Source organism: Podarcis tiliguerta (assembly GCF_965153285.1).
Source record: "Podarcis tiliguerta genome assembly, chromosome: 2".
Taxonomy (NCBI): domain Eukaryota; kingdom Metazoa; phylum Chordata; class Lepidosauria; order Squamata; family Lacertidae; genus Podarcis; species Podarcis tiliguerta.
Genome location: NC_139535.1, coordinates 74643472 through 74653801, shown reverse-complemented (window position 1 = coordinate 74653801; position 10330 = coordinate 74643472). Strand labels below are relative to the sequence as shown.

General features: G+C 38.0%; 1 long non-coding RNA gene across 1 annotated transcript; it reads right to left on the bottom strand.

The window, feature by feature from the left end:
- Positions 1-385: 385 nt before the first annotated feature.
- Positions 386-10018, bottom strand: LOC310673079. Its single transcript, XR_014508821.1, has 3 exons — positions 9892-10018; positions 1020-1177; positions 386-489 (listed from the first exon to the last, which is right to left on the bottom strand). It is a non-coding gene; the product is annotated as an uncharacterized lncRNA (long non-coding RNA).
- Between the last annotated feature and the right edge of the window lie 312 nt (positions 10019-10330).

Below are 10330 nucleotides of genomic sequence, written 5' to 3'. Positions count from 1 at the left end.
CTACCCCAATAAAAGTGCTGGATTGCTGCCATATGAAAATTAGACTTACATAAACTACACACCCACCCACCCAACCCTGTTGTCATTTTGCTGTAGTAGATTCAGCTGCAGTCACACACAGTGAGTTTTGCCTTTGGATGGGTGTTCTGATTTGAATGAAAAGGTGCATCCAACCAGTTTGACGGGGCTCTGATAGTATCAGAATCTAGATCTGAAATTTATTCCTAAAATTAAGAACACATATCTGTGCTTCAGATAATATCTGATTGCTATGCGAACTATGAAGAAATTTCCTTTCCCAACACAAAAAATTCTTTGATAGCAAAATAAACATTCACAAGCATTCACAAGTTGTCTCTCAAAATGAAGCTTTTGCACTATATCATAATATTAAATTGAATGTTTTTATTTGTAGTTTATTCTTTTTAAAGGATACCTCTTGGAGAAAATTCTTTTCAAGCAAGGTAGAAGACAGCATGGTTATATTAGCTGAAAGAAATAAAATTAACACTGCTGTTTGAACAATTAAGTGGAAAGAGATATTTACAATAACAATATCAACCTCATGAAACATTTACTAGAAAGGCTTTACTTATCTGAATTCTCTTAAATGCAGTAATTAATAATGTTCATTCATGTTCAGGCAGGCTAATGCTAGACACCCATCCTCCAGAGACCAATTGTGTAAATGTGTAGTCTCAGTAACACTCAAGAAGAAATTATTCCTTACAACCTGCTCTGCAATTTCTCTCAAAAATATTACTTTTTCCACATACTCTTTGCTCCTTATTTTATTCACAATTGTTGTTTAATAAAAAAGAAGTGGTCACAAATGTATAGTTTCTAGCTATAAAACAGTGTGTTCCCCACGCTGACAAGTTCTTCATTGTCATCCCATAGTATCTTGTGAAAGCTAAAGCAGTTTTTTTTTAAGTACAAGCAGTAAAAGCATTGTATAATATTCATTTAGGAAGACAAAGCAATTCAAGAAGTAACTTTTAAAAATCGTTGGTACCTACTTCACTTATGTATGCATGAGGCTCACAGAAGATCATTTTCTTTTCATATTCCTTCCTTAAGCAATCTAATATCCTGACCCTGTCCAGTGCAGTCCTGAGAAATTGTCTTCTTTCTCAAAATGAGTCCCTGCTGGGCAATTTATATAAAGCAATAAAATCTGCGAAATATAAAGACAAAATATATTTTTGCATATAATATTAGCATTGTCAACATGAAAGACTTTATCTACTGGTCAGAAAGGAAATATTCTAAATAGTGTCATTTGTTTGTGGGAATGCACAAAATAGTTTCAACAACTAACACTTGGTGTTTCTTTGCAAAATAAGCCTTTGCTGGGTGCTGAAGCTCAATGTGTTTGTGCCCACTTGTGTCTGTGTACTCTTGCAAACAGGTCTGTACAGAGGAGAAAGGTCATTGACTAGAAGAGTGCCTGCTGGCTTTACATTGGGCGATGTTAATTTTGCACCCCAACCAAAGAGGAATAACAGATGAATCATTATGAGATGTGAAGGTGAAACTTTCATTGGTCCATTATTTTACTGCATTTTCCAAGATGCAGCCATGTTAGTCTGTTGCAGTAAGGACTACGAAGAGTCTTGTAGCGCCATAAATATTAACAGATGTATTAGCTTTTGTGAACGATGGTCCATTTCATCAGATGCACAAAGTGTTATCCTGAGTTGCAAGTTAATTTACCCAACCTATAACTCAGGATAACATTTCATCCCTCCAATGAAGTATACTGTAGGATACAAAAGCTTTTGCTATAATAGAGTTGTTAGTCTCTAAGGTGCCACAGGACTTCATGCTGTTTTTAAAGTGGTTTGTCCTAATTTTTGTCACATTTGCTCCATAATTAACAATGGTCAGTGTTTTTATTAAAATACAACACCCTGAATCCACAACACTACCGTTCTAACACAAGAGGGCTTCCTCATTCACTTCTATGAAGATGTCAGATTTAGCTTATGCCAAGTGATCTTTGCATTTAAATGTTTACTGAGAAGCTCCAGGGTATTAAAACTCTCCATGTGCATGCCAGAGCTGATTTATCTGAAATATTTATTACATGTTCTTCATTGCGATAGGAATCACACAGCTGATTACATAAAAAGTTAAAATACAGCATATATAATTAAACAGCAATAATAAATACATGGCATGACTTTCAACAACCAGAAAAAATAAAATAATTACGTGCTGTTGTAATGATCAAAGGTTGCTGAGATACATCATATTCTATAAGCCCAATCTCAACTTTTTAGCATATTATATATTGATACTGAACTCATTTCTCTGAGTGCCAACCTTTATGAAACCAAGGTAATCAGGAAAATGCCTTATACTGAGTCAGACCATTGGTCTGTGTAGCTCAGTATCCATACTTAAAATGGAGAAGTTAGCAGGCCTGGGGGAACTCCAAGCTTTGCAGAAGTACAAAAAACTCAGTGTGGGGGAATAGAGGCTACGTTCAAATGCAGCTATGGAAGCTAACCTTCTGCAGCACTTAAATCTCTGGTTTGGGGTCATAGCTGATAAATCATTACACTTATTCAGGGCAAATTTAAAACCACAGAAAATACGGCTCTCTCTGATCTACTTATTGAAGTTGCAGTAATGCCCAAGAAAGTTTATATTTCCCATACTTTCCCCTAACTAACCAACCACCCCCATATCACATAGCAGATAAAGGTTAATGATCGAACACTCCTGCAATGTGCGATAAAAGCAATGCAGGAATAGTATCTGAAGCATTTCAGACAGCCCCCAGAAACTCTCTTTTTACAAGGACAATACAGCAAAAACAACTTAATACCGCAACATTACCAAGTAATAACTTGTGTAGGATGGTTGGAAACTTTATCACAGTCACTGGGGAGTTGTACAATTGCCTTTAGTGTGCTGAATAACAAGCATATGATGTGTTGGAAAACAAGTTTTGTTGTATTGCTCCCCTTAAGAACCCGATTGTTGTCAATGGCACTTCGAAGGAGGAAGCGTGGTGATTTGTCTTATCTTATGATAAATGCATTTATCTGATTCCTGATCCCAAGCTTCCTCCTTCAAATGCATCAAATAGAAAGTATCTCTTGTTTAAAACAACAGCTGGGGTTAGCAAACCTATCAGAAGCACCACTGATAGATCCATGTTCTTGCGAGTAACTTGATAATCTCTCTGTTGTCAGGGACAACTCTTTTGAAACATATTTTTATTGAATTGAGAAGTTTTCAATTGTATTATTCAGTGTCACTTCAGAAAAAAACTTGGAAGAATATTATCTCTCAATCATTTAAAAATGATTTTACTCTGAATCAATGTGCAGTAAAATTGTGATGAGTCCCAAGAATAAGGCCTGTGCTTACTAAAAAAACTTTCATCCATCATTTTACTTCTAAATGTCAGCGTATTTACTTGAGAAGGAGCCAAGGCTCATGATGAATATAAAGCAGAAAAAGGAAAATTTCACTGGAAGCCTTGACAATTCTATAGCTGCTTAATTCACTGCAAGGTGAGCTCGGCAGTCAAATGCTATGGTCATAAACAATGCCCATAAGCATGCTTCTAGCATAGTAAAAAAATGTGTGGAAATCTGGACTGAAATTATATTAATCTTTATTTATTTATTTAATTTATCCTGCTTTTCAACACTAAAATTATTCCCAGGTTTGTTCATGTAATGTATCAAAGTACAACAATAAATATAACTCAAAACACTAGTTTGTATCCAACTAGGTCTTACTCAGAGTTAGGGATGAATATTATGTTGGACAGTTCCAATAAAACAGGAGTGGAGATCGCGGTTGTTCACTTATTTGTCCCATGTCCAGAATGGAAATCAAGGCAGCAAGCCAGAATGGTATTCACCAGGGTTGATGTTTTCAGTCAGCAAATGTTATATAATCCATAAAATTGCCATCCTTTTGCCTTGAAATGGAGTGAAATAATGTAATAACATAATTTATGCAATTAATTACATAATTTCACTATTGCAGTCAGTGAGTTGAATAATGTTGGTTTTGCCAGAAGATGAACTGTAGCAGAATGGAGACAGTTCTGAATGCAACAAATACAAAGTAGAATAAAAAATGATGCCTTTTAACATCCCTGCTCAGGGTTGTTTATACACTAATTCTAGAAGCCTCTGAGCCAAGATGGGCGAACTGAAGGGCTTGTCATAGAGGGCAGCATGGATACAGTAGACATAATGACAACCTGGTAGAGTGGTGAGAACTAATGGGACACAGTTATCTTTGGATATAAACTCTATAGAAAGGACAAATAATGGCATACTGGAGGTGACCCACGTCAAAAGGGCACTGAGTCCAGCAACCTAGGCTGTTCCCAATTTTTTAAAGAGTAATAAAAATTGTATTGTTAGGATCAAGGGCAGATACTGAAAAAACAAAACTGAGAATGTCATTAGATATGTTAAAAATATGTTTAATCTTCTTCATAAGCTAATGCAAAAAGGAATAAAGAAGGCATTGACTAAACACAAGTAATATTGATCCCTTAAGCAGTTTATCTTTATATACATTCTTACAGTACAAAGGAATAAATCCAGAGAGAAAGAAACTCAATATCTTCATGCAAAACTAACTGAAATGAAAAGCAGTAATCCACCTCTGAAGCAGCGCCACAAGCAGAGAAATCTGAATAAAATACTTAAGATAAACTAGGAACACAAACATTGCACATGTAAAGTGCATTTGAATTTCAGAGGTCACTTTGTTTATATAGATTTAGCTCTTACAGTTATCAGCATGAAAAAGCTGCTATATTACCACAAATTGGCAATTAACTTTAAAATGTTCTTACTACTGCTGTTTGCTTTAGTTTAAAAATGCATCTCATTTAAGTTTAGGAGGAAGAGAAGATTGATTTGCATGTTCCAGCAGTGTCAAGAGATAATAAACAATATGAGACATAAAAAATAATCCTGCTTTGTATTTGTTTCTGTCATGCTCTGACTAAGTAATAAGTGAATATGAAGAGGGCTTAATGCTTCTGAAGTCATGCCATGTTTAAATATTTTTCTCACATATACTATCAAGTTGAATTAGGTGCTACCAGAAGGTAAACTCATTCATCTTAAAATGAGAAACATTTATTAACCCAAGATGAATACGTGTTTGTGTTTTTTTGTAAAATATGCTTGGATCAGGAATCTCCTTGTTTATGAAACAAAAAACAAAAGAGTGTGCCTCTATGTAAAAGAGTTATACCCCAGAATAAATCATGAAAATTTAGCAAGTTTGATTTCATTTGGTTTAACTTGCCCTCATTGTTCTTCTATCTGAATTGGAGATTTATTATCAAGGACATAGTAATGCTGGCTCAGGTCAGTGTTAATTGATAGAAAGATGCATGGGGTTCACAATCATAACCGTCTTTACACTATCATACCTTTCAAATTAGATTACTGTAATATGATTTATGTGGGGTGCCTTTGAAAACTGTTAAGAAACTTCTGCTGAATTAGACCATAGCTGCCTGGTTGTTACTTGGTGCCTTGAAGGGTCCTGCTTATGTAAATAAATGTTTGCTTCTTTATGTATGAGGTTTTTTGCATGCTGAGATCTTCAGAGTGTTCCCTGCTCGGAATATTTTATGTCTCTGTGGATAGACCAATAGTTACAACAATGGAGTGGAGCGTTTTGATAGTGGTATTCTTTCGAAACATCCTTCCTAGCCTGTTTTGACAGCTGAACTCCCCTTAGCCTTTCAATGGCAGGTCAAGATATTCTGGATAAATAAAAGGTTTTGCCCATGCTGTTTAGCTAGACCTTATTTTAGTATATACTATCTGATTGGTTTTACAGTTACTTCTTTTTTAAATGACAAAGTTTTAATTTAATATTATAATGTAAATATGAGTCACCTTGATGGCCCGATGGCCTTTGTTGGGTAGAAAGGCTATACATAGCAGAAGTTTTATCAGATGAATGAAATACACTTTTTTCAGATGTCCACTACATTATGAGGGGTGAGACCAATACTTCTGAGAATTGCCTATAGGCAGATGATCAGGGAGAACTTGGTGATTATCAGGTCTAAGGTAAAGGTAAAGGACCCCTGACTAGGGTGTGGCACTCATCTTGCTTCAGGTTGAGGGAGCATTTGTCTGCAGACAGCTTTCTAAGTCATATGAGCAGCATGACTAAACTGCTTCTGGTGCAATGGGACACCATGACGAGTGCTAGAGTACATGGAAACACTGTTTACCTTTCCGCCACAGTGGTATCTATTTATCTATGCTGGTATGCTTTCAAGCTGCTAGGTTGGCAGGAGCTGGGACAGAGCAACAGGAGCTCACCCCATCGCGAGGACTCAAACTGCCGACCTTATGATCTGCAAGCCAAAGAGGCTCAGTGGTTTAGACCACAGTGCCACCCGCATCCCTCTGTCAGCTCTAATGACTGGTTGGGAGGATGGCTGCAGTCAGAGCAGCTGCTGAAACCTTTGATAGGCTGAGCATTGCTCATCTCCTTTCCTTCACTCCATTGAAATCACAGTGGCATTTTAAACCTGTTTCAGTTTGAAAGCTGAATTCAGTAAATTTTAAAGCAACCCTAACACAATAAATACCATCCATACATCCGCCTCTTATGCCATTGTGTAAATAAAAGCTTTTAATTTTGAATGCATTTCTAGGAGTTCACAACACACATTTATTTCAGCATGGCAGTGAGTAATCACATCAAGTTTTAAAATTCTGTTCATACCTCATTTAATACACCCAGCATATGAAATATCCAAGCCTAAAACGTAATTACAGGAAAGTGCCATAAGGTCATTGCAAAGGTAGAATTCCTCCAACAATATCTCACTATGCCTCCTACAGGATAATTCATCACTTGGTATAAGTGATGTTTTTTGCCATATTGTCAGAACAAACAAAATTAGTTTTAATTTTAAAATAGCGCTAGTGTATTTGTGCTTGAAATATTAAGTAGATGGAGTCATTTCTTAGAGATTTGTGGCTGTGATAAATATTCTGGTCTGTGTATAGATCAGCATTTGAATATGAGTTAACAGCTGGGAGTGTTGATTTTTTTTTGGGGGGAACTGAGATATAAGTAGATAAATAGGTTGATTTTTGGGGGGAGTGTGTGTGCTGAGATACAAGTAGATAAATAGGTACCGCATTGGCGGGGAGGTAAACGGCGTTTCCGTGTGCTTCTCTGGTTTGCCAGAGGCGGTTTAGTCATGCTGGCCACATGACCCGGAAGCTGTACGCCAGCTCCCTTGGCCAATATAGCGAGATGAGCGGCGCAACCCCAGAGTCAGTCACGACTGGACCTAATGGTCAGGGGTCCCTTTACCTTTACTGAGATATAATAAATTTATTCTATCCATTAAACTACATGACATAAATTGAATTTAAACCAAATGGCATTTATACTGTACAAACTGAACAACTCAACACGTTTAAGAATGGAGATTGTTAATCATGTTTAATGATGTATCTCCTGACTATTTTAAATATATTTTTAATATATTTTTTGATCATTTAGAAGTGGAGTACAAATAAAATGTAGATAAAACACAGTTAAGATCCACAAAACTGTTAAATGAATATACATAAAATAATTCTCAGTAAAACACAGATAAAGCCAGTTATGCTTTAAAAACGAATATGGGTAACTAAATTATATGTCTGGTTAGGTCTTATAAAAAAAAATTTCAGCAGGTATCTAAAATAATACATTAAGGGCACCTGCCTTATGTCAATAAGCAGAGTTCTAAAGCAAATGTATATATATCACTTAAAACTGGAGTAGGTACGTCACTCACAGCAAGCCAGCAGCAATAACAAAGTATGTGTGTGTGTATACACCCACTCATATGCATTGTACATTTAAAGCAGTATCATGACACTTTAAACAGTCATGGCTCCCTCTCTCCAAAGAATCCTGGGAACTATAGTTTGTTAAGGGTGGTCAGAGTTGTTAGGAGACCTGTATTCCCTTCAGTGAGCTACAATCCTCCTAGGAAGGGGAATTGACTGTCACAACACTCTGAAAACAACAGCTCCTTTAAGGGGAATAGGGGTCTCCTAACACGATTCTGGACATAACACTAAGCCTGGGATGTGGTTTGTTTCTCCCAGTTGTTTGTGTATTTAATTGGGACAGGATAAAGTGGTTTTCTCTCTGACTCTATATCCAGGAGTCTTTAAGCTGTGAAGGAGTCAGAGTCTTTGGCAATGTTTTTTTTAAACCCTGAACTGGAAGGAGTGTAAGAAGATCTGTGCATGGTAGGACATCAGACTCTTGGGCTAAGGTGCTGTTTAGTTTTTTGGGTGGCGGTTGTTGCTGTTGGTTTTTTGCATCTTTATTTTAGATCTTGAGATTTATGTGGAAATTGTTCCGTTTGGCTGTGTATTATGTTTTATTTATTGTTTATGACCACTGTTGTTACGTTGTAGCTATGTTTCCTCCCCATGTTGTACTGTGGAAAGTTGGCATAGAAATAAAATTATGTATGTATGTATGTATGTATGTATCTATCTATCTCCCTTTACCTCAGCTTCAGCTAAGCAGCCACCTGAAGCTAAGGCTGAAGGTTTGCACCTTAGTGATCTGCTTTCAGGTTGCCAGGAATTCATGACAACATGCATGACCTGCCCTTGATCTTGTTGGTTCCCCTCCACCAGGTGTGCAGAAATCACCCCATTCTCTCTGGTTGGCACCATTTCAGTATTACAATGAAGCATGTGGAAATTAGTATTTCAAAATTCTTCAGCAAGATGTCAGATCACAAGGTAATGGCTTTCTCTTCCTCTGACAGAATGGTGTATAATAATTGTTTTCTTTCTTTCAGAGTGTTCAAACCCGGATTATGCAGATTGTACTGAAAAGCAATGCACTTCTAGTTTTAAGAATTAGATTAACGGGGAGTGAGGAGGATGGGATTAAAAAAAAACCAGAATCTGAGTAAGCAAGCACCAGTTAACTGATTCCTTTCATAGTGTACTGTGCCATAGATATAATTACTCACCCATATAAAGGTAAAGGTAAAGGACCCCTGACAGTTAAGTCCAGTTGTGAACAACTCTGGGGTTGTGGCGTTCATCTCGCTTTACTGGCTGAGGGAGCCGACCTTTGTCCACAGACAGTTTTTCCAGGTCATATGGCCAGCATGACTACCTTCCGCCAGAGCGGTACCTATTTATCTACTTGCACTTTGACATGCTTTTGAACTGCTAGGTGGGCAGGAGCTGGGACCGAACAACAGGAGCTCACCCTGTTGCGGGGATTCGAACCGCCAACCTTCCAATTGGCAAGCCCAAAGGCTCAGTGGTTTACACCACAGCGCCACCTGCATCCCCGCTCACCCATATACTTGCAATTCTCAGAGCAACATATGCAGAAATAATATTCATACAGCTGCAGATAGTGAAGTTAGCAAGTCCTCCGTTTTTAAGAGCTAAACAACTCAGCTTTCCTTCACATATTCTACCCCGCCCCCACCCTTAAGGGTCCACATGCCAGCTTTGGCTTTCTTTTTCCTTAGAATTAACATTTAAAGCACAAGCTACTATGCCACGGTTAGCCATGGAGAGTCCTGGGAACTATGCTAGCAACTATACCTGTCACATAGGCATAGTCAAACTTGGCCCTCCAGCTGTTTTGGGACTACAATTCCCATCATCCCTGACCAGTGGTCCTGTTAGCGAGGGATAATGAGAGTTGTAGTCTCAAAACAGCTGGAGGGCCAAGTTAGCAGCACTCTTTAACAAACTACAGTTCCCAGGATTCTCCATGCGTGTAAAAAAAAAGGCATAATCACGCTTTTCAAATGTATGGTGTGAATGCGAACTTCAGGTTTTTATGTTGCTATTTAAACTTCTCCTTTCTCCCCACTGTTAATCACTTCCTGCTCCAGCTCCTTACGTGGACCTCTGGCTCGAGTTTCCTCAGAGCCCAAAATCCAGGCAGCCTTTTTAGCTCAGTTCACCTTCCCGCTGGCCTCTCCCATTGCCATAAGAATGGCGGGAACTCACGAGATCTCAGTACCGGCACCTCAGGTGCGTGCTATTGCCCTTCTAACGAGGGAGGTGTTTGTTTGTGATGAGTTCCGGCAACTCTTTATGGGAGCGGGGGAAAGCGCTGAAAAGCTATACATTTATTTCTTTTAACTGATAACGGCTAAGGAATGCGTGCTCTTCTGGGGCTTGAAATTTTGGATGTGATGGTTCTTTCACTCCACTTTACTCAGCACTCAAAAAAACCTAGTCAGGTTTTGGGTTGAAAAGATGTGGGCGCGCCTGTAGTTCTCAGAAGCATTGGGATAGAGAGAGAA